The 25,869-nt window shown below is 42.0% G+C and overlaps 1 protein-coding gene across 11 annotated transcripts in view; it reads right to left on the bottom strand.

Moving 5' to 3' along the window:
• Positions 1-25,869, bottom strand: part of TRERF1 (transcriptional regulating factor 1) — a 100,530-nt gene that overhangs the window by 61,220 nt on the left and 13,441 nt on the right. For 9 of the 11 annotated variants that reach the window (XM_055726222.1, XM_055726217.1, XM_055726223.1 and 6 more), the window contains one exon: positions 10,464-10,519. The gene's annotated coding sequence lies outside the window, so the exon portion shown is untranslated. Of the gene's footprint in view, positions 1-6,740; positions 6,799-10,463; positions 10,520-25,869 lie in introns of all 11 variants that reach the window. The other 2 variants (XM_055726218.1, XM_055726221.1) reach the window with 1 other exon arrangement.

The raw sequence follows: 25,869 nt of genomic DNA, 5'->3' as shown, positions 1-25,869 counted from the left end.
GAAAGAGCTTCCCTGTATATGCGAGAGTGCTAGTATGGTATCACATCAGCCTCAATTTGTTTTAAAAGGGAGAGAAAGAACACAGAAGGTCAGTGTCCCTACCCCTTCAACTATTCTTCAGATACTATTATACAATTACATTAAAGTGTATTTCTTTAATAAGTAGTAAATATAAACATATATGGAAGAGGACAAGCAATTAGTAGTACAGCAACATCTGAAAATGAAAGGGAAGAATTTCAAATTCAGCCAGTAGTGAAAACCAAATTCCCGCATGAAAAGGCGGCCGGCTAAGCAAATGTGAACTTGCCTTGCATGACAGACAGCGCAGGAGCTCCTAACTGTACGTGACTCACTAGAGCTTCCAGAGCATTACTTGTTTTGATGCTTGCACCAGGATCCATCAAAATTACATCTGGACACACAGCCCTCTTTCTTGTTTTAATAGAAGTACTTTAACAACCCAAGAGAATACACTGTCATTAACCACAGTTAGCTATGGTTTTCTCTGAACAGTGGCCATTGCTACTTTTAATCAAACCTCAGGCAATAACGTCTCACCAGAAACCAATGTCAAAACTTCACGTTATCCTACAGAGAGCCCTTAAGTGCCTGCTGAAATCTAAATTAAACAAACGTTTGTGCCTCCTTTTGTGTCAAGTAGTCAGAGCCACAAAGCATCTCAAGACTCCAGCCTTCACTAGGGTACTCGGAGCATGCCATCCCATCCCTTCTGTTCCTTTGCACCATGTCTGGAAACTGGAAAAACAACAACACACCCTCATCTGGCTCCAATCCTCAAACCAGAACTGAGGAACAACAGCTGGTCTCTCTGAGTAAGCAACGCATGGCGCTCGCGTGTATCACTTGGTAGAGATAAAGAGCTGTTGAGGGGTGCCTGCATTAACAGCCTCTCTTCATAGAAATGGGAAGTCTTCTAGGCAGCACGGGTCATCCAAAAAATCAAAGGAAAAAGTTACACAGCAAGCTACACAGGTGCATCTCATGCATATTTTTCGTGTCTTTCAATCACTAAAAGCTTGTTGGATATCCTTCTAGCATTGTCTCAAAAAGCTCTACTTCAGCTAGAGTTTTGTTACAGGGACTGATGCTGTACCTTGTTCAACTTCAGAGTATGCTTCTAGTGAAGAATCCATCATCATCCCCTCCTTAAAGCTAGAGAAGGGGACGATATTTTAAGCTGCAAGCCAGCTGAAGAAAGCAGAGAGGAAAGGGACAGGAGATGATTTTTCTTTCAAGTTGTCTGTTCAAGAAATCCAGAGAAAGTTTAAGTGGGACACGGTCAAGTCTACTCCTTTGCCTGTCTGTTTTTAACAGCACAGACCAAGATAAGGGCCAAAGAGCGTACACTTTTCCTTTGTGTAAGAAAATGCATGCCATCATTAGAATAACACTAGTTTTCTAACTAGTAACGCACAGGATCAAAGTGACACCAGTAGTATTTATTGAAGGTAAAATTCACCTGAGTCTACAACAGACAGAGCAAACGAAGTGTTCCCTGACCATCAGAAGATGGCTTTGGTGGGAGGACACCATTACTCCAGTCCCCACAGGCTTCCCACGCTGCCCGAAGCAGATTACTTGAACAGTAACAGCAAGGGCAACATGCATTTCTGGTCTATTCATTTCAGAAAAGAAAATACCACAAGAACAGCTAAAGATTCAGAAAATACACCTTATATAGAGTTTAAAAAGTCTGCGTATTTTGCTTATCAAAGAGGATAATGGTTATCAGTGACTTACTGACAAAATGGCTAAATGTCTCTACCAAAATTTACTCAGAAGATAAAGAATACATTAGCCTAAACTAGGCCCCAAAAAGATGCTGCTGAGCAGAGGAAAAAGTTTTGAAACAGGCAGAGTGAGATGCGTAAAATGAGGCTGTGTACATCGCCCCTACGGAAGTACAGGTCTTGACATTTTTCATCTCTAAGAAGTATGTTCAAATACCATACTCACAGGCAACTGTTACAATAAATAATGAAAACAATATACTGTTAAGGCTCAGCAATGTGAAAGCAAAAGGCTAATGAAGTACTAAAGCAGTAAGTTTTTTTCCTCCTGATAAAATGGAGGAGGAAAAACAGACCCAACCCTGTTGGCACACTTTGTAGACAAATTCCTTTGGACAATTTATGAAATTTTTTTTCTTCCTCTTGTTTAACAAAATTACTTCAACAGTATAAAAGCTAGCAACATAGCTTCTCAGAAAAGGGAAGTTGCTCTATTCCTTATTGGTAAGCAGTGCACACACACACACAAAAAACCCACCCACAGGAAATTGAAAGCTATTCATTTAGTTTTAGCCAAGTTCTTTGCGAGACTGTACCTTCTGACTATTAGTTGATGGTAAATGTGCAACTATCTGGTACTTAACCTCATATAAGAACAAGACCAAAAAAAAAAAAAAGTATCGACATTAACTTTTACCTTCAGAAAAGAACACAAGTGGTACAAATACAATTGTCTAGAAAATGCTACTTAGCAAAAACAAAACATCTACTCCCCCACATACATGCAATATTTAGAAGAAAGAATTCAAAGCTGTAATTATGTTCACACAAACTCAAACTGCAAAGTACAAGAAGTTCAATTTAGGGATTCAAATTCCTGTCAGTGTTATCTCTAATGATACCAAGTACCCCACTTCCTCTCATATTTTCCCTCTGATGTTTTGGGGGCCTGTTGGGATGCTGTCCATTGCCATTACCAGGGATCTGAAAGAAAATATGAAATCACTTCTTGTCACCTGCACAGAACATGAAACCTGGAGCAACAGTAAGCAAAAACCGAATCAGGTTACTTTCTGGTAAAGTGGATTTTTTGCTGGGTGTAGTTTATCTGAACAGCTGGTTTTAATACAGCAATAACACTAAGTTACAAACTCCCAAGAATATAAAAAGAACTGGGAGTTACCCTTGGGGAATTGCATTTGGAAAGGCAACGATCCTGTTAAAAAGACTGGAGGTCATGGCAGACACAATCTAGACGCTAAACTTCCTGCACAAACGTGCAGCTAAGCAAGGAAATGTAGCCTCTGGATGGATAAGAACACTATTTTGTATAAGGCAAGGGAGGGAGGGAGAGCATTATCTAAAGAACAGTAACAGCAAGGGCAACATGCATTTCTGGTCTATTCATTTCAGAAAAGAAAATACCACAAGAACAGCTAAAGATTCAGAAAATACACCTTATATAGAGTTTAAAAAGTCTGCATATTTTGCTTATCAAAGAGGATAATGGTTATCAGTTGACTTACTGACAAAATGGCTAAATGTCTCTACCAAAATTTACTCAGAAGATAAAGAATACATTAGCCAAAACTAGGCCCCAAAAAGATGCTGCTGAGCAGAGGAAAAAGTTCTGAAGAGTTCAGAATCCACTTCCTCTGTCTGACTGTACATAATTACAGTTGACTGATATGATGCATAGCATGCTCAGAAACTCACCAACAGCCAGCTTGCAAACTGCAGTATCCTCAAGAACCACTTTCTATCTTATCCAGCTGACTAAAACCCTGTAAAATTCCTCTGGCATTTACATCTTCCCCACTTCGCAGCAATGCTATCTATTCAGAAATGCAGACCTATTATAATACCTAATATGCATTTAGGTAACTCCAACCAGTATGGCTCTTGGAGCACGTCTCTTCAGAAGCACTAGCTGCTCTCTAGGCACTATCAGAATATTCTCCACAGCCTCAGTTCAGGGTATCCAAGATGTTCTCAGAGCTCTGGGACAGACTGTGATCCACCACTCTGCTGCTCTAGGTAATGTTAATTGGAGACTCAAATTTTTATGTGGCTAACATGAAGTGGTTTCCAAGTAGAATCACTCATGGCAGACCTGAGCACCAGAGCTTACGATAGCCACCTCTTCCTCTCCACACTTTTGAACTCATAGCAACTTGCATTAAACAAAAATGCCTGGACGATGTACTATATTACGTCCCTCCATGGATAAAAAGAAACAAAAAAAAAAATGCAGTACTACCACATACATACCACAACCACAAAAACATTTAAGAATTTCTATAGCACAGAACAGAATTGCCTAAAATTCTCCTGGGGCGAAATTACTGTAATTTACAACTGGGACATGTCTCCTCCTGTCATTTAGAGTCAGGAACGGGCATCTCTAATGTAACAACAGAGATTACGGACTGTAGAAATTACCAAGTGAGAGTTCATGGTCTGCACTAGTAAGACAGAATGAACAGATACCAAAGGCTTATTCTGAGAACAGAAGTCTATGAATATATTTCATATGATATATGTTTTCTAAAACTATAAAGCCCATTCCGTGGTGTTTATGAAGCCCACAAGTCATGAGTAGTCCCTGTAATTTCAAGGCACACTGACTGAGCACCAAGAGGACAATCAGAAGAGGAAACGAGTTACAGTTGGCTTTGCTTCTTGGGCTGCAGACAGGCACCCACCCAGCAGGAACACGGACAGCTGCCTGCCCCATACAACCCCACGACCCAAAAGCCCTCAGCTCCTTAACATCAGCTCATTCGTTCAACAGGAGCAGGAAGTTACCAGCAGCAGCTGGAGGTCGATCATGAACCAAAGAGCACATTTTTTGCATAAGATCAACAGCAAACAAGCTCCTGCCATTCTCCGAGTCTTGTCTGGGTACCTTAACTAATATTTTCCTTTAATTTAAATATCTAGTGGCTTTTAAGTTAAGTTTAATGACATATGTGAAGTTTTCAACTTCTCAGTTACTGGGCTCCCCCCGATATTATTTTTAGACTTTTTTTTTTGTATAAAAAAACCCAGCACGTTACTGGCACATCTCAGGTTGGCAACCAAGCCAGAGCCTGGAAACTGCACAGCCTCCACACAGAGTGGGTTTCAGAGAAAAAAGCAGAACATGTCTCTATCTTGCTACACCAGTGGCAAACCCTCAGCCTCACTGCTAGGATTTCACCTTCTACCTCAAATTTCCCTTTTAACTCTGTCTGGCACCCTGTCTTGAATTAGTTTAGGAAAGGTTTGATATGAGAAGTGGACAGTCAAGAAGGGAGTTGCAGCAAAGAAGGAATAGGTGAGGAGAGGGGGCCAAGATTGAAATGGTTGGTAGTGGTGGTTAACACTTCAGTACTGAGAGTCAATCTGATCTGTTTCATAAGTTAACAGGAGGAAAAAAAAAAAAAGCCAAACAAGTCCCCACAACCAGTTGTGTTTTTGGAGTCAAGGTTTCTCAGCAAAAGCCGAGAGGCCTCTCCATACCAATGGCAACATTACATGGACGGACCTTGACCTCTAAAGCACAACCATTAATCATTTCAACAGTAAGTTACAAAGGAGGATCATCCCCTTTTTACTGACAGGGGAGCTGACTCAAAGACAACCAGGGGAGTTGCCCAAAACCACAACACTAGTCATTAGCAGAGCTGCAGTTAGAAGTTCCTGGCTGCCAGGGCCATTTTCAAACACTGAAATTGGCGGCTGCCCTGCAGCCACAGAGCTGGTACCCTGTGCACTTGCCAGGTGGAGGGTCACCTGCGCCTTGCACCACGCCTACAAGCTCCAGTCACGCCACCACCATCAGAAAAGGAAGAATGAAGGGTGCATCCAGTCCATGATGAGCAGCAGCAGTGATGTCACCCCGCAGACCTGCTCTGGTGGGTGACCACCCCAAAGGGGCAGCCACAACACCGAGGGTCTGCCCTGGCACTTCCCTCGTGCCTGCGTGCCTGTTGGAGCTCAGAGAACTTGGGTCAGAAAAATAACCCTATGGGAGAAGTCAAAACTAGTAGTTTTTGCCAGGTAGAGTACCTGTGAGCATTGGCTCACTAAGTGGGGTGGGGTGAACAATGGGCAACACGCATCCCAGACTGCAATGCTAAACTACACCCGGTCTTGTTTGTGCTTTGTGTACTCCGAGGGGAACTTCAGATCAGTTCACTTCCCAAGCAAGAGCTGAAACATCTCTTTCCATTTTAGCCCTACAGCTTTAATGTGCATTTTACAGTACTGATTTCAGTTTCTCTTAACTGCTTAGTCAAAGAGTGCAAAGCTACTTACATCTTACAGAACCGGCCGGCTCACATTGAGGATATTCTACAGTGAAAGGTGGCCTTTTTTGTAAAGGTAGTTTGAAAAGCATTAAATCGGTTTATTTTCCATCTCAATTTTTATAGAAGTAGCACAATTCTTACAACAAGCAGCTTGGGAAACCCAGCACGACAGCAATGGGGAGGGGGAAGTGAGTATTGTACTTTTACATTAAAAGCAGAACCACAGAAACTTGCTTTTCATAACATGATTAATCTTAAATGTAAACTTTTATCTAGGCCTCTGCCGTATGAGTTGAATGTATTCCCCTGCTTCCTATATTCTGCTTGGTACCTGCCTATACCGAGTTATCCAGACATTCCTTCCAACTCACTTGATCCTTTGAAGCTGACAAGTTATCTACACATTCAGGCACTGAAGTAATTTATTCTTTTAGAAGTGTTAAGCATTTACAACTTGCAACATCAGATTGTGCAAATATTCAAATTTTCTGGAAGAAAAAGAAAAGGGAAAAGCATTTACCTTGATGTCTACATTTATGTAGGTATTTCCCACCCCCCTCCAAACTTTGTTATCAAGAGGCTTTTCCTTATGCATGAGAGATTTCCCATTTTTCCTCCCTGTGCTTTCCAGGTACTTTCCTCCTATTGTGACAAAACAGCTTATTAATACAAGAAAAGAAACTCAAATTACCTGTTACTGTTTTATTTGAATTAGCTTTCTTATTTTGGAAGTTTTTCTAAGATGACTTCTGTGGAGACAAAAATATTCATAGGCAACATCAAAGGAAGTTATTAAAACTCATCTAGCAGTGATACAAGAGTATTGCACTGATATGCACTAACACGAGAAGAATCCACAATGTGCCAGTTTAAAAAGAAATCATTCCTGGACTTTACCTCAATTTGGTCTTATCAAAATCAAGTGTTACTCCCAGTAAAAAACAAAAACACACCAAAAATGCAAACCCCACAAATACTTCAATGAGTTACTGTAGTTCTGCATGTGTTAAACCAGGGTTTTCACTGCCAAGACTCATTAAAAAAGAACAACAAGAAAATGTTTGCAAAACAGATTGCCAAAGTGTATTAACAGCTATTAATAACAGAATATACATCAACCGACAGTTTTTCAGATAATCAATAATTGGCAACCTAATTTGGAACTGTTAAGGCAAGTGACCTTGGAGCTGCAATTCCTCAGGTCCAAGCTAATGGCAGGTGAAAATAGGCTTGATAACAGTTACTTCCTAGTCATTTCCTTCCAAAAATGACACAATGCTATTTCAGTGATCAAAGTAATCCTTATCTCATAAACAAACCTCTGAAAATAGATTAGGCCTTATAGAATGATTTTATATTTATGACTTGAGCTATCGGGCAGACCTCATGTGAAACTTGACTTGCAGTTCATAAGGGCCCCAGGTTCCTTGGAAGGAAGTAAGATAAAGGCACAGGGAAATACAGGGGAAGGAAAAGAAAATATTGGGTGAGAGGTCTGGCACCTATCAACGCAGCTGAAAGCTTGCCAAGTCTCATAATTTCATCATTATTAGGCTTCAGGCATATTAAAAGAGCTATTATTCTTTTTTTTATTATTATTCAGCCTCGTCACGCAATCAAAAGGATGGATGCCAAAAGCCAGCCGTTACAAGGAAGTCACCATGGCTAGGATTAAAGCAAGATTACTCCCTGGACAGACTGGACCATCTCTCATTGCTTTAAATGGGACTAAAAGATAGCAACCCCTTTAATTGCAACAGCAACAAGAAACACAGGAATGCTTCAGAATACTTCCCCAGAAGAAGAAACAGCAGGGAAGGGGTCAGGAAATATCCATGAAAATTGTAAGCAACCAAGGGAAAACACAGACAGAACCTGAGGGCACATGTGAGGCAGGATCCAGATGCCTGTCTGGAAGGATAGAAACCCAGATGCAAATGGGGAGAAAGAATGCAGAAAGGGAGCAGAAGGTTAAAAAAATAAATGTTTTTGAATAAAATAACACTGATGCCATAGTAGTAAGGGGTAGTTGAAAGAATGAGGGACACCTGACAACTTCGGCCTTGAGAAGGAGCACAACCAGGTCAGGTGCTTCTTGTGACACAGGAGGACTGGGAGTGAGATGATGGCATTTCTCCAGCCCAGGCTGCTGGGGAAGCGATAAACAAAGCCCCTCAGAGGAAGGAGAGTGACACACACTCATAGCTGGGGATTCATTTCAGCCACGAGGAGGTACCACACAAAATGAGGACAGGACGTTTTCTTCTAGAGGCAAAAGATGAGAGCCAGTGGAAAGTGCTACTTCTTCTTCCTAGAATCTCATTTTAAAGCCAGTCCTGCAATTGCTATGGATCTGGCTCACAATTTGTACATGCCTGGGGCTGGCAATAAAGCTGCGGCGAGAGAAGGTGTCGTGGCCTCAAGCTGCAGAACCTGCTAGAAACAGAGCCTCCTTGATGGTTGTTTTACGAGGGGAGAGCAAGCTCGCCCTGGGAGAGACGGTACAACAGCATCCAGCTGTTGTGCCACAAGAGCTGCCCATGTTACAGCACTCTATTATCAGTATCTGCTTCACAAGGAACAGTACTTAAAATTAAGTAATATCAGATTTATATGCTATATAATATACATATAGTACGCAAGGAGTAGCATCTTAGGAAAACACTAGCAGCTGAATAAGTATGACTAAAACACTGGCCCACATGCACACCTAAAGTCCCCAGCACCACACTGACACCAGACAAATACACTTTTCACTCAACTGAATCTGCTAGAAAAAACAGCCCTATCCCATCCTGGCCATGCTGCTTTTCAACGAGAGCACAGGCACGCCAGCAGCGATGCTGCGGTGGGTACCGCAGGGCCTCCGGCCGCAGCGATGCCCGTGGCCAGCGTGCGATGGGACAGCAGCTGAACCGCCTGTGCACAGAGGGGTGCCAGTGCAGGTCGGGCTGAACACGCTCTAAGAAGTCTTGAAAGCAATTTTAATTACTCATTCTTGGAGCATAGGTAGACTGGTTTGAACACGTGCAAGTGAAGAAGCTCGTTTACATAACAAATGAGGTATGCATGCAAAGTGCTTTGTGTAATAGTACTGCAGACTGCAAGACCTCTCACCTGAAGAGCTATTTCACCAACTATACACACACAAGACCACGTTTGGGTAGAGAGTAAGCCTTTAAATAAAATATTCCTCACATGATTCAACAGTGGCATGAAAAAGGATAGTCCAAATGGACAAAATGCCCAACACTCACAAAAAAACCTAAGCATCAAGCAAGCCTTTGATGCATGCATGCTCCACACAGTGCCAAGAGCCATTCAAAATTTTCAGTTCTTGCTTGGGCAGCCACGCTCCAAAGGGTGGCTCTACTTAGCAAACAGAACTTAAAGGGGGAGGGGAGGGGAAGAGAAAAATATCCCAAGACTGTCTACAAGAACTAAATCTCTCAATCCAAGAAAGAAGTCATTTAATCCTGGTAATCCTACACATAATGACGTGTAGCTGTTTCCACTACATTTTCCAACCAACAGCCAAAAAGAACATGGGGGATTTTTGAGGCCTGTAAATGACACAGCACTCAGGAAGACAGAGGAGACAAAATTAAACATGTAAGTTAATGAGCTGGACAGTCACAGGGCAGATCATAGGTTGGAAGACTGACAATCCTATGTAATACTACTACTGTGTTTGGCTGTGTCTTGTTTGAATACAGTTGTCCCAACACCTAAGAGTTTTAAAGACATCTAACTCCTCACTACCAGTGGAAGCCTCTGAACCAGAAACCAAAAAAAAACAAAAACTAAACACTGCCTTTTAAAAACACTGCTATTAATAAAAAATAATAATAAAAAAAATCAGCAAGCCTATACCTTCCTTCAGTGCATTAGTGACAGCAAATACTCATTTCAAACACTCATTTCAGACTCAAACTTAAGAGGTTTTCTACTCATATACGTTCTGTCCTAATAAAAGCAGTGCAAATTAAAAAATACTGCAACAGGAAAAAAGTTTTAAAGCACAGATCTTTTTACTTTTCAAATGTCGGGGGGGAAGTGGGCTTGTCTCAAAACTGAACTAAAAAAACCCCTCTTTACCTCATCTCTTACTTTATAAAAAGCTCTAAAATAGTAAGATAAGTATGAACAATCTTTCTAACCTCCATGCCTGGAAAGGCATGCGTTTGTGTCTTCTGGACTTAGTACATCAGTTCACCAGGAAAAAGGACTGGGACAGAAGCTGAACAGAACAGAGATGGTCTCTGCTCTGAGGATCAGAAGCACATGCAACTTAAAAATAAATCTCTCAATTATTTGCAGGGTTCTGTCAGGGAAAGAAACTGTCATCTTCAACCCAAACAGCAAAACACTGAAACTTTTTGTATAAGAACATGTTTATCTTACCCTCTCTTACCTTATCAGACACATCTCCTCGTCCTATTTAGAATCCAGCAAGTCATAAAATTCCATCTGTAACAAAAGGAAAAGTCCATCAATACCTCCTGATAACCTTACCACAAAAGGCTAATAAACAGTTCAAGGGGAAAAAAAAAAAAAAAAAGTTAAACTTCTGCTGCCATTCCAGTATAATCTACACCCCAGGCAAGTCACCCTCCTGTCTGCGGCAATCTGGGAAACCTGGATATAAAGGTATTAAAGATGTTGTAACATGTTCTCTAAGAAACACACTTTTCCTCCTTCAGCAAGGATAACAGAGGTGGCCAAAGAGTACAGGTTGTCTTGCCGAGTCATAAATAAGTCTGCAGCATCCTCTCATTAAATTAAATGAGCATCAAATTACATAATGTGAATGGTTGTAAAATGAAACCAATGGTAATGGCTAGAAATAATCACAGCAGTGTTATACATCGTGGAGACAATTTTCCATCAGTGTATCAAACCTGGGTATGCAGCACCTTTTATCTCCAGGCCAAGAAACTGTCAGCACACAGCCTTTCTTAAATACAGTAAAGCATGCAAGAAACAGATGGAACAAAGCACTCATGCACAAGTTTAAATGATGCCTACCCTGAACAAGGACATATAATTTCTTAACACCTTTACAAACCCACCTTTCAATGAAACAAAGATGTTTTTATAATATAGGTAAACATGACGCATACCTAGGATCAGAGGAAACAGTACCACACACCTAACCAACAAAACTGCAATCTTGGAATTGTCAATAAAATTCAGTCACGATAGACTTGGGCTTGAAGAAACGCTTTTCTATGGCACTATTAAGCAAAGTTATATATATATACACACACACACACACACACAGACTATATCTCTATCTATAAAGCTGCAATCCAGCCAGTCCACAAGTCACTAGGGCAGAAGTGTGACCTCTCATCTGGCAACTTAGAGAAGCGTAAGTCTGCCTAGAGTGAGAAACGCGAATCAAGCATCTAAAAAAATCAAACCTACCAATCCCTCCACACACCCTTTTAGCCTTTTCAGCATCCTGCCCACAAGCCCTAGAAGCCTGATAGTCCAGTGCCAGGATGGAAAAGGCCAGAACTGTGTAAATGTGAAAGAGTACACTGTATGAGAGAATACTACTTAGAAAAAAGCCAATAGAAATCAAAAAACAACAAACCCTTAATTTTTCAGTCCACTTATCTGGGGAGAGATATGGCAGGAATGGAAGGATTTGAAGCAAGTAGTTTTCATGTTTGCTTACTTGTCCTGGACTGATGCTACTGACAGTATCCCTGTGCCTAAAGTACAAAACTAGATGCAAAAAACCTGATTATGTTTTAGTGGTCTGACATCCCCAGATTGCACCCTCGCTTCATTTTCCTTGGACACCAAGCAGCCGTGATGCCAACAGACCCCAGCCAGAACCACAGGTGCTCAGCACCAGGGAAAGGTGACATCCTTCACCATGCTGCACTTCCATTTCCCTGCCAGCAAAATGGGGATGGTGGCACTTAAGTCCCCAGCCAGAAGGGCTGCCTGGGAGCCAGGGTCCAGACTGCCTGCTCAGGGATGCTTCTCTATTTTCCCTTTAAGTGTACACTTCAAGCACTATAAATAAACCTTTCAACCCTTAAATACCATTCTCATCTTCTACTGATGTTCGTTTATTTTTTTGCATTACCAGAACAGTATGACAATATACTTCCACCATTTGGGGTGGGGGTGGGGATTCTTTTGTTGTTGTTTTTTCTATGAAGAAGAGATCTTTTGCCCATGTGACAAAAATTTGAACAAAAGAGAGACACTGACCAAGAGCCCACTTGAGTATCCCTACCCTCCTATTCCCCTGCCAACCCAGTAAAATTCCTCAGAACACAACCTCTTCCTGGCTATTTTCAGAGAAACTGCAGCAATCATGCAAGAACAATGGGGAAGTTTGTTTTACTTGAAGAGTAAATGTTTTGCAGCTTCCAATGTAAATATTTTAATTAATGGATTTTTTTTATTTTAACTCTCTACTGCCTTGTGTTCACATTCACACAGAGCTACTACGACAGAAGCTGCACTCAGCTTCTATAAAAGAAAGGAAGACAGAAATACATCACAGAAAAATGACACATTGACTTCAGCAAAAGCACCTTCATAAGCAAATCAAAACTCACTGGACATTTGCTGGTAAAGATCTGGGATGAAAAGAATTACAGAGAACAGAGGCTGTTCATTTCCTGAGTCTGGCTGAAAGCTCGTGTTAGTTCCCATCAAGATAGCGGGCCTATTTTAATAGCCAACTTGTAGAAAACCACAACCTGATCTGTTTCCAAAACACTGTACACTCGATGACCAGGCTACAAGCAAAAAGCAACGACTGTCTTTTTACCTCAGCCACCAACGCAGTGGCTCGTAACCACTCCCATTACTCTGCAACCACATCACAGAAATGCTCAAATCTCCTCTTAATGATCCGTAAACCAAGCGCCATGGACTCTGTTAGCAGGGTGGGACTTGGATTCACCCTCTCTGAGCAGGACTGTTTCAGTACCACAGAAGGTGGCTGGACAGAGATGCCAGGCCATCCTGCACATGCTCCTCTGATGGTTTCTGGATCCAGCAGCACCTCCAGGTACAGGTAGCTCTCCCACTCCAAACAGTGCCTCCCCCTACAGAAACCACCTCCCTCCTCTGCCCCCAGATATGGGGGTAGAGCTTGGATGTAATATTAGCAGATGGCTGGCATTCAAAATTTTTTTTTAATTTTTTTTTTTTTTTTCAAATGAAGTGGGACACAGATGGTGCTGTTCCTGCTTTCCCAAAGCCTGACCGGAACATGAACGTAGACCTGTTGGAGCTAAGAAGCTCAACCCTATAGCGTGTTTCTGAAGAGCTGCAGAAACTACTGCACAGACCAGTTTAGCCTGAACCAGTCCCACACATGGCAGTGTTTCCCTTCCCCTGCTTTTACCTGAATGGGAGGTTTTGTTCCTCTTGTACTGACCTCACCACACTTGATGCCTGTTAGTAACATCCTTCTAGAAGTTCAACAAGCCGCTCCACAGAAATTCCCTGCCACTGTCAGCAATACGCATGCTACCCCAGGTAAAATTTTCACTGTATCTGTCAAAAACCCACTGCATTGGTACCCTTCCACTGCCTCATGTGAGATGTTGGTTGAGCACTCCTAAGACTTCCCAGATTCTGCAGTTCTCGCAGCCACCATCCACGCTAGCAGCTCTATCACCTCCAGGCCACAGTGGTGGTGGCACTTGGCTCATCACATCCCACTAGGCAGCAGGTAGTGCTGGAAAGGATGGGAAGAAGCCCACTGCCTTCTTTCCTGCAGAGGCTACTAAGTTAAGGAGGAGCAAGATCTCTTGATTGCAGTTCATTGAGAACAAACCTTCCACAGTCGTAAATTAGTAAATGCTATCAACCACTCCGCGTTAGGGCAGGAGACGGGGGGCAGTGGGCAGACAGAATGCCTGTTAATTGACAGAAATCCTCTAATTTGGTAGCAGCAGGAGATACTGGCGACAAGGGGACAACCGCTTTTTCTGCATAGGCAGCCTGAGGCTGGTGTTCACACAGAAGGAAGTGGATGTGAGCAGATCCATCACGCCTCACAGCATGCACCCACCTCTGTACCCATCTTCTGTGAAGGGTAAACACACACCGAAGGGCAACGCTGTCAGAGAGGTCCCCTTGCGGCAGGGCTATGGGGAAATGTGTTTGCAAGACACCTTGCCTGTCCCTGCCAAAGTGAAACTGAATCTCCTGATCATGCATTTGAGCGTTATTAACTACCGCTATGACTGCACACGCATGTACAGTATCAGCTTTAGCTTCCACACCAGCAAAGCCTTTTTTTTTTTTTTTTTTTTTTTTGGTTAAACATTTGTTTCTCTATATTCCCTATCAGATTTCCTGGCTATACGCGCAACATTAAAACACAGAGTAAGAATCAAAAGCATAAATATGTCTGCTCAGAGAAGAGCTCTTGCAAAATAAACTCATACCACTTTTAATGAGAGACCCAAGTGAGGAGGCAGACTTTGCATTAAGCCCTCAATGCGCCTGACTCTGGAAAAGGAGATTTCTTTCTTTGCAAGCAAAACACCTAAGGCTTATGCTGGTCCTTCCATCTTCCCCTCTGACCTCTTCTAGGGAGCTACTGCACTCTGCTTTTTCATGTGCCTATTTAATCAGCAACGTGAAACTCACACAACCTTACCAGTGTCTCTGTGGTCTTGTCACCAGGGCAATGAGCAGAAACACTCCCCAAAGGAGCGGTATGGTACATTCATAAGTCTCCCATGCCCACGGGATGGAAAAGAGAACGAGGAGAGAACAGATGAATGTTAATCTCTCCCCCTTGCCGTGAGCAGCAGTCTGTACTCTCCCACGCAGAGAAAAGGGAGGCTGTACAATTTGTGGAGGCCAAACTGTCTGGGAAAATGTAGAGAGAAAGCCAGAACCGATGGCAAATTCTCTTCTCTATCGATTCTCTTACCCTTAAGAAAGTGAAAGTCAGCCACTGAGCTGCTGATGGAAGATGAGACCACAGGGTCTTGAAGGTGCTGCTTTTACACAAACCACAGAGCTGACCTACTCACAATGGTATCAGTTCAACATATTTGCTACCCAAAACACTCTGCTCGCACGCTTGCACTGTATGACTCCTTACGGGGATTACATGTTTTGTCTGATCACGGGAACACACAAAAAGGACCCAAGACCACTCCGTTATGGATGTTAACGCTCAAATGTAGAACTCCTCTCTACCCTACCTAACTCCGAGCACCTGCATCCTAACCATGAGTAGGTAGCCAATAAGCACACAAAATACTGAGCTTGGAGCAGTTGCTGCCACATACACTTCTTTAACTGATTTGTGTCTCAAAGGTGTCTGTCAGCACGCAGTACTGTACATGTGCCAAACAAGAGCACGGGGGAGAAGCTCTAAGCAGGAAACAGAAGCTCATCTTAGATTAGCACAGCTCACTCAAGAGCAGTGCTATGCTCAGATTTGACTTTGATTTGCAAAGCTTGCCATCATTGGCTAAGAAGATGTTAGAAGTTTTGTTAAAAAAAGCCAAAAAAGAAAGCCAGAAAGCTAAAACAAACACACAAATGAAGTTGCCCTGGCAGCAGTCAGTACCTTTAAAACCTATGTAAGATGTACCTTTCTCAGCTCCTGTTTTACAGCATCCTGCTTCCTGCTTTCCCACCTCCCCTTCCAGCTGAAGGCAAACGCTCCGATGCGCACCTCCCAGGACTCCAGCACATCGCATGCAAAAAGATGTAGCAGAGAGAACAAGAAGAGTGTCTCCCCACTGCAGGGGCCTGAGGCAACACCAGCCTGATCTTGAGAGTCCTTCCCCACCACCCCCAAATCCCTACTGTAAGAGGAACACTTTGTAGCCTGTTCAGATGTCTTACATATAAGCGAAGTCCAATACCACACTTGGCTCCAAGGAAATTTTAAATGGCACCTCGGTGGGCTGGCAGCAGGCTTCCAGATCTCACCATTAATTCCAAAATTAACAGACCTGGAGTCATCACACAGCCCGAAAATGGCAGATCCTACCCTCAAACACATGCGTCAGCAATTGCAGCCATGGTTTCAATTACGCTAATACCTGGCCACTAGGAACCACTCCGAAAGAATTCACTTGTTTACCGTAACTCATGATAAATCATGGCAGCAGAGACATACTGCAACCAGCAACTTGATCATGGGCAAGGTGGAAGTTTTTCTCCAGGTAATCTAGAGAAGAAATCTGAGCCTTAAAGGAAAAACTTAAAAGTTTCGGAGGGGGAAAACCCCCCACTATTTAATGTTAGTATTTATTAATATTTGGGCTTCAGCTATGGATAAAGAGACCAGAATCTCACTGCCTGTGCACATATTTAAGACTGTTTACACGTGAGGTCCAAAAGGATGTCCTCATTTTATAAATAATTTGATCTGATGACGACATCAGAAAAATGCAGCTTGAGGCTACATACAGAGGCAAAACACTTGGCTACTGATGTCTAAAGGGGGAGGGGGCAAAGGCTAAACATCAGAGTCACTAAAACTCAGCAAATGGTTTATAGTTGAAGCTAAGCACATAACATACTGCACATTCACCACACACCAAACTGACTCTTCTTAAACTTCTAAAGCTGTGCTTACCACAAAGTAATTTTAAGTATTAAATACAAGATTCATCTTAATGTAAATGCTCCATCTGTTACTTGTACCTGACCACATAAGCCATCCGGCAATGCCTTACTCCTCCAGCGTGGCAGGCACAACACATTAGAAAGAGCATTTGTGGAGCCACCAGGGCCAGGTAGCACATAGACGGCATCAGGCGAAGCTGAGACTTCTCTCTCCCAGGAACAAGGAGAAAAGGTTCCCAGAATATTTACTGGCTGAGCTCAAACCCTGCGTTTTTGTTTTCCTTTATCACATGGTCTCATATGTCTGCATATATGGTTGTAGTTACAAGTATATATAATTTGCTTAAGATCAATCACTTTGCATGCCAGGGCAGCAGGGGAAACAGAAACCCCTCACACAAGAATCTCATTACCTTATAAAGAAATACTATTTCCAGCTAAAATTTGCTCTTCAGTTCAGTCAAATGCACAAACTTAACTTTTTTGTAGTTGTTTCTCAACTAAGAACCTGTGAACAACGTAAGAATACCACAGTCTCAAAAGATGGTTGAAGACGTATTTGCTACCCAAAATTTTGGTTAGACTTCCTAAATTGAGCAAATAATGGGAATTTTGTGATGTTCCCTACTGTCTGCTGCAAGCCATAATGCCAGATCACACTCCAAATACACTGTACCAGGGCTTGCTTTGAGTTTAAAGCAAGAGGCAATCAAGAGGTCTGTGTGCAGAAGGAAAGAATACAGGTGCTTTTTTTTTTTTAAAAAAAAAAAAAAAAAAAAAAAAAAAGGCCAGCAGTGTACTTGTAATTTTGGTGTAGCTGTATTTTGTTTAGCTACAGATACAGTATATACATTACCTGATATACACTATCAGTAGACAACATCTGATATAGACTATCAGTAAAGAATAGCTGACAATAAAGTAGAAGACCATGCTTTTAACACCTACATTCTGACCCAGAGGAGCAATGAGGACTGCAAGCATTCAACTTGAAATCAGTGACCACATGTGGTAAGAAAGGCTTGCCAGGATGTGATCCTTAATTATGACTTCATCCTGCACAGCTCCCTTGAAAAACCATCAGCTGAGACATCTTGCCCAAAGCAGCTCCTGCAGAGCACATCCCAACCAAAGAGGAGACCAGGGTGCCAAAAACAACAATAAAGTTTTCCCCTCAAATAATGAGGTATCCCTTATAATTCAGCCCTATAAAACCAGATTTGTCAAGTTGTAAACTGGGTTGCAGCAATATTTTACAGCATAAATTACAGCATAAATCTTTCTTACACCCTAGTAAAAATGCCTAATAATTTCATATGCTATAATTTATTTTTTTTTTAATCAGGAACTCATCAAAAATCACCTGAAATATGCATCTTACGTTTTACAGTCCATTTTCCATATAGGTATACATTCCAAAATGTAACTGTTTCACATTCTTTGCATGAAAAAACGTTCCAAAAGTGCATTTACATGTAGACTAAGAAAGGTTGTAATTACCTCTCTTGGGTTTCTTAGGTAGGTCAGTGCACATCCTACAAAGGCTTCTGTATTATCCCATGATATTCATTGAGCATCGTTTTTTTCCTGAAAGCAGCAGAACCTCTTGAAAAGAATTACACCAAGCAAAATTTTCATAAGAAAAAAGTGAGATTCCAGAGCCAGAACTTTTGGAACTTTTTAAACTTTTTATTAAAAGTTTCACAGTCCTTTTTTGATGAAATGGATTACCACACAAAATGCTGAATTACAACTGCCTCATACACTATTTCAGTGGATAACATGCATAGATGCCATATTAAAAAAAAAAAAAAAAAAGCAAGGAGAAGACATTTCAACGGATGGGGGGGGGGGGGGGGGGGAAGACACTACCAGTACTTATTAAATTTGTTATTAAAATTTGTAATTCCCATTTCCTCCCAACTAATCAGGTCTGTAATAAAACAAATACCATTTCAAAGCAGTTACCATGTCTGTATAAACCACCACTGTAAAAAGTTAAGACTATGACCACATCAAGCACTACAGAATATATACTTTTTTCTTCATGAAATAGTTACGATGAAAACAGCTACATAAATGTTAAGATTGCTCAGAGCTGGGGGGGGGGGGGGGAAGCAGTGATGTCATTATTTTCCTGCTCCTTCCGAGAAGTAAGCACAGTTTACATCCTCCCTTCCTGCTGTCTCGCTTAACTTTTCTTAACCCAAGAAACACAGGACAGGCACAGTAGCACTTCAGTGCTGGGATGAGCAGAGGAAGCTAGGACAAGTCGGTTTTGCATCTCACCAAAAGCCTCTTCACAGCAATTCAATAAAATCTGCGCTGCCAGGAGTTAAAGGCGAGCTGCCTTCTTACTTTCTCTGTCTCCATGAGCACGCATGCTATTTTTTTTTTTCTTTACCCTGTTCAGCCAAGGGTCACCTGCAGTGTATGGAGAAGCTAATTTGTGGTCCCAATCCTGTAAAACCCTAGTAGAAGGCCCCAGAAAGCATCTAAATTGAGTAGGCAGCAATTCAGATGTGTTTGACTGGTCTGCTTATTGCATGATGGCACTCCCTGGAGTTCAGTCTTGATACTTAAGTCTCAGATACCTCGTGGCTTAAGTCAAGATAGCGTCACAACCATTTCACAACTTGCTGTCAGATCTTCAAGACAATTTTAAAGAAGGGAAAAAAAAGAAAAAAAGTGGGCTGTGGTTTCGGGTTTTTTTCTTTTTAAGCTTCAAATGTTTTACACTGGGGCAAGGCTTTAACAAAAATGTTACTTTAGGTAACTGACTGTAGCACTTTTCCCTGAGATTAAATGATAATGAAACAATTCCTAAAGAGCCAGGCAATCAAAAAGCAGTACCCTGCAAAAAAGCCAAGTTCATACCATCCAAGGAAGTTCCCAACCCTGTTTTTAGACTAACGTACAGCCAAGCCTATTGCTTCTCTCTTGGTTGCCACACTGAAACAGTGGGAACTTTACTTTCCCTTTTACTTCATTTACCAAACCACTAACTTTCCTGTGCTCCAGCCCCCCATTACGGGTGCTCAGGCTGGGCTGGCTGCAGGGCTCAGGCAGGTTTCCGAGAGGCTGGGGCAGGCGAGAGGGTCAGTCTATATTTTGCTTTTTTGGAGTCAAACACTGGACCTAAGGCTGGTAACAGAAAACTCCTCAGTTAACCATTTCTCCCAGCATTCCCAAGAAACAATCTGCCAGGAAGGTTTTGGGTTTGGTTTTTTTCCAATTTAAGGGGAAGAAAAAAAAAAAAAAAAGACAGACAACAAAAAATCAAGAACTCTGTTATCTAAGATTAATACCCTGTTTCCCCATAGTTTTTGAGAACTGGGTTGGCTTTTCCACCCAAGGAGGAAGTGAGGCAAGACTCCAAGAGCTGTTGGACTGATGATGGGGCTGGTGACGATCTGCAGAAACTCCACAGAGCTCAGTAAAATTATCCTGCATTTATTTATAGTTCTGTCAATAAATGCAAGATCTGGTAAAAATGGTTTTCACATATTGAAACTGTACTAGCCTTAAAGATTTACTTCTAGCTGATTCCTGACTTTTGAATTACTCATAAAGGAGGGACCTGTCTTAATTCTTGTCTTTCTAAATTTGCTTCCCCAGGCACCTCAGTTAATTTGGAGCATCTACTACAATTAAAGCTTACTTCTGTCATTCTGCTCTGTGCTTTGTATTCTACAACATGTGCAGTTTTATGCACCCATGAAATGCAAACTAGAATTTGTTTGTTTTTAAACAAGTGGCACACAATAAATAGAAGTAATATAAATATCTAACCTTACATTACCAAATCACCAGTACTTCCAAGCAAGGATTTTTATTCCGTTAGCTTTCTTAAAACACACACATTCCAAAAAGAGAGCACCCAACACAAGAAAACACAAAATCCTCTCCCTAGAGTAGCATTTACTTGCTGTGAAAAGTCTGTATTTTCCTTAACTGGAACATTCTCATAGCTGGGAAAACAATGCATAAAGAATTGGCTATATTCACATGCTTGTACACTACTAGTTAAAATACTTCTTCAAGGAAGTTTAACCAGAGTTATATCTAACACGCACAGTCACGTAAGTAGTGCTGTCCACAAAATAATTACCAACAAAAAATATTTCTATAAACAGCAGAGGAAAGGCAGGGTAATGTTTATTAGACAGGTGTATCATCTCACCAGTCAGACTCTGAGCTTTTAAGGCATTACAATTAACACCATAATTTTTTAACTATCACAGCCTTCGTCTTCATACTTGGCAGAGTTTGCACCTATTTCCAATGCCCTTAGTCTTGAATATGAAATCAAGCTACCCAAATTATTAAAATCCTCAACATTCGCTACTGTCCTCCCTGTCTTCAACTCTCAAAAAATACCCAAAACCGAACCCATCCCCAACACCTCTGCCCTGAAGTACGCTTTCTAGGTTTTCAGATACAGAAGCGGCTGGAGCTTGCCCCAGCTGACCTGTACAACTTTGATGATTGCATTTTCAAAATAGAAGTCAGGAAATTAGTCATGGTAGAGTAGCATCTCTAGGGGACAGCCTGGGTGGCCACCAGTAAGACACACGTGGAAGGATGTGGAGAGAAGAAGATTGGTATCTACCACTTCCTCTCTTATGCCAGAAAGATTAGAAGAGGCAAGAGAGCCCTTCCCCGTCACTGCAGGCTCAGCCCCAGGCACAGCAGAGGGCTAAGGCTGACATTCCTGCATAACCTGAGCAAGACCAACAGATCAGATCTGGTGGGGAAATTCCTCAAAGCCAAAACCAGATGACTTCACCATTTTGGTTAAATGGTGACTTCTTGAATTGTGTTGGAGAGTAGCTGTTACACAAACAAGACCACCAGCCTGTAAGGGATCAGACCTGCAGGACAGTGCTTTCCAGTCACCAGCCTGTTTACCTCAGGAGGGTCAGCAGAACATCCTAAAACACACCACCTCCTCCCTATGGCAAACCCACAAAAAAAGGCTTCTTCTTTCCCTCCGCACACACACACACCCCCACCCCACCCCCCGAGGAAAGGAGGGTCCCAAATTACCACAGCAGGAAAAACTCACTTGGTGGAATGGGTGATTCCTCCAGGAGCTGGTCCATGCCCCAGCCCCAGCAAAAAGACTGTGCAGTGAAAGGTACGTGTCTGAGTGGACTCGCCCCGCAGGCAGCCAGCAAAAGGCAGTGCTCTTCCCAAAGAAATTTTAGGAGCTAAAGCACTCAGTAACTACCCCTTACACAAACCTGAGCAGCTTAATTTTGGGTACGATCCAGAGCCAAGACAGAGCTGTTCAGCTAATCCAACAGATCTCACCCATTACCCAGAGCACATACCAGTTGTTTGCAGTGCCAGCTCAGCACACCTTCCAAGCCTGTGGTCCTCAACGACAGCACCAAAAACCTGCTTTTCCTCACACACTTCCACATCACTCACAGAGGATGACAAAAAGAACAAAACAATCCTGCGAGAAACAGAGGGAAAGCTGCGCAGAAAGGCCTCCCGGTAACCCAAAAACATAGCCAGCACCAAGAGGGGGAGAAGTGGAAGCCAGTGGACTGAATTCACAGGGCATCAGAAGCCTGGTGGATAGCTGCTCTGTGAACAAAGACGTAGGCTGGGCGTAACTTCCACAACAGCTCCAAGAGCTTCAGGATGACTAGAGGAGAAGACCCTCATTTCTCTACAATGGTATCAACCTTCCTAAAGAGTCTCAAGCAACCTCCATATCACTGCCAACAAATGCCTTCCAAAAGACTCAGCCTAACGCTTTGGTCTGCATTTCTTTCTCTCATTTGCCTCTTTGCACACCTCCCCTTAGTCTCCCTTCCCTATCTGTGGTATTGGGCACGGGGTCCGGGCACAGCAGCACTGCCTGGCACCCAGAGGTGAGGGAGCCAATGTGTCCCCCTCCTTGGCCACAGCAAGCTCAGGAGCTGGGGCAGAAGAGCTGAGCTGGGAAGCCAGCCTCAGCTGGCAGCAATGACAATCTGGCCAAACCCAATTAACACACCTGCAACCCTGGTTTCCGAGGGGCTGGTGACTTCAGACTGCAAGGGCTTCACAAGGGAACTCCATGATGCTCTTCTTTACCCTCACTAATACTACTTGCTTGTTTTTTCACAAGCAGGGAAGCTAACAATCATTTCTACTCAGAGCTGTATAACAAAACTGAAGTCTTTCCTTTTTGCACTGAGAAGCACCTTGCAAAACACATTTTAGTTGTCTTTACATAGAAAAATATGTATTCTTTTCAGCTTTAGTGGTTTCACTTTTGCATCTTCACTTTCCAAGCACCAGCATGAATTTTCCACAGATTTTTAACCACACAGTAATTACACAGGCTAGGTCCCTTTCTCTGAAACTTCAGATGTTAATTAACAGTGAAAGGGCCATGTTAATAGCTTTACTTTTTTCAGCTTGCTGGGATCACTGCTGTACTCCAATTTCATACAGCCAGGAAAGGGGAAAATGTACACAAACAATGGTGGCAAGTAAGCTACAAGTGGGCTGTGGGTTAGCAAGAAAATGAAAAATTGATGGATGAATAATGCAGGAATGATGGATTGGGTTATTGAGTTCTATGCACGAATAGGACTGTGTGACAGGTGCGTATTTATACCACACACAAATGTTTGGTGAGTTGGAGTTTCTCTTTTGCCTTCTGTCATGTTCATTTATGTAGCCTGCTCCCACAGCTCCTACCAAGAGCCAAGCTCTCCGGCAGTCTGTGCTGTCTCCTGGAGATGGAAAAGCCTGCTTTTGGCCCAAATAGCATTCACCAATTTTTTTTCTGGGCATTTTTGGAAGTAAATTAAGGATATTGACAATTCTTTTCGTCCCAGGATAAAGGAATGTAACAACACAAAATCATACAATGCCATTTGTATTTAAAACTCAATAGTTTCAAGATCAATCTTTTTCAGCTATTAAAACAAGTCAGAAGGTGCTGGGGGGAGGCAAAACTTACACTTCAAAATACTGCTTCTGATATTTGAGTGGTTTAATACAGATACTACCCCATAAACTCTTCAGCATCACATTTATGAGCAGAGGGACATATTTATTTCTTTGGATTGGAAATGTGGAGTAGATGACCATCACATCACTGGTGAAAACTGCTGTGTCATAAAATAACCCACAGCCACCTGAATTTGTAAGTTCCTCTGACAAAGTAGCATGTGCCAAGCCAGGCAATCCTGATGAATTACATTAGAAGCCTGCAGACTTCTCAGAAATAATTAATTTGCTAAGAGCTGTGTCTGCACAAAGACAGATATACTCATGCTTCTGAAGGAAAATAAATTCTTACTTCTTGCATCCATGTATTTTCACATGAGCATAAACCTGTAAGATTATTAACTGTAATAAAGCTCTAAAATGTATGCTAAAATGGTGTTTGAGGGCAGCATCAGACACTCCAAAAACATATATATGCTGAATTCCAGCATGCTACATAAAGGCAAGTTTCAACTAGAAAGCTTTACTGTGATTTGTGGTACTTTGAAAGAACTCTTGTAACAATTTTAATAGTTTAAAATATTGGAGCTTAGTCCCAAAGAGATGTAGCTAACGCTAAACTGCCATTTTAATGGCATTTTTGCACCCTCTCTCCATGCTCTACTTTATAAATAAACCTCTAGACCTTTTATTGATTTTTTTTAACATGATAGATTGAGTCTCTCTGGCAGAGAGGACCAAAGAACAGAACATGAAAAATTACAGGTTCACAGTTTGTGAAACGGACAACAATAACAAAAACCCCGAGGGAAAACAACTGTAATATAATGCATATACGCCTGCGTTCATTGCTTTTCAGATCTGCACTCTCTGTGCACCTCTCTCTCTCTCTCCGACTTCTTCATTAAACTTAGTGTCAGAAACTATTAAAGGACTATCATATACAGGTATATCACGTGCTGCACATCTTTTTCAGTTACAAAGCATAAACTTGACTTCAGTGTCTGACCTCAGCAGCGCTTGCTCTGAAGTGGTATAGGACATGCCACCAAAATTACCTCAAAAAGTTTTGTAGTAGTTCCACGGTCTAGCCTAGGTTCTGCAGGTGCAGAAGTTAAAACATTCAAGAAAGGGGGTTTTATGGTGTATACGCAGCAAGAGCTAGCATAAGTTAATACAGTTAGCTGGTCTTATGGGGTCCTGTGTCAGACAACTCATCAGAACACTGTCCCGCCAACCCAAATTTGGTGCATCTCTGGTCAAGCTGTGAGATCACTACTCCTCCTACCACCCAGCTCAGAAACATACTAAGAAACATACAGTGGCAGAGTAAAAACTTACTACCCACGTGCATGAATGCAAGTGTAATGGGTTCATAACTTACCCACATGAAAAAAGGCACTGTTAGTTTTCTGACACACCGAGGGACCTACTTTGCTCACGTGACCCCATTTTCAGTTACCAACATTTTGCAAGGCATAAGCAGAACAGCTGATACCACAGGTTACTTTCTTACACAGGGAAGAACATGAAGGACAACCTCCCGCCCCCCCCCACCCCCACCCACCCCCAAACAAAGGAAAAACAACAGAATGCCAGCAGCAAAACCTAAACTTAATAAGTACAATCATAGATACTCAGCAGTCTTTTGTCTTTACCCCATTTGGTTTGTCTCTCCTTACTACAATGTAATTTTTAAAATCTGGATCTGTTCGCTATATATGTGATTAAATTAAAAAGATTCCTTGAACACATGACTGTGCAATATCATTTGAATTCTTTGCAGGATCTTGCAAATTCCATGTGCTTAATTTTAGAAACAAGGACAACAAAAAAAATTCAAAACCCCAACAACAACGTCTGCCATTTCCATATGTGCTCTATATTTTACTAGTTCTTTACCAGAAATGTAAAAAATTAAAATAAAATAAAAAAGAAAACCAACAAACCCTCTACAAAAAGAATGTTAGGGGCATTATGTCTTCCCTGACACTTTGAAATATAAGATACTTCTGAATTGTCGGTCTCCTAGAAATCTGTTACACCAAGCTATAAGTTTCCCCACTGATACGCAAAAGGAATAGCAATTCAGAGAGCTCTTTGTGAGGATGTGAAGGTGGTGTGACAGCAGTATTGGGAATACTGGGGGATTCTGGCCATGCAATGCCCCAGAATGATTTCCAGTGGACACAGTTCATTGTTCCAAGTCCAGGGTGACTAAAATTCTCCCCACATCTTCATCTCAGTGGTTTTTCTTCAGATGATGGAAGGAG

Source organism: Falco cherrug, chromosome 13, assembly GCF_023634085.1.
Source record: "Falco cherrug isolate bFalChe1 chromosome 13, bFalChe1.pri, whole genome shotgun sequence".
NCBI classification, from domain to species: Eukaryota; Metazoa; Chordata; class Aves; order Falconiformes; family Falconidae; genus Falco; species Falco cherrug.
This window is presented reverse-complemented; position numbering and strand designations above follow the sequence as displayed.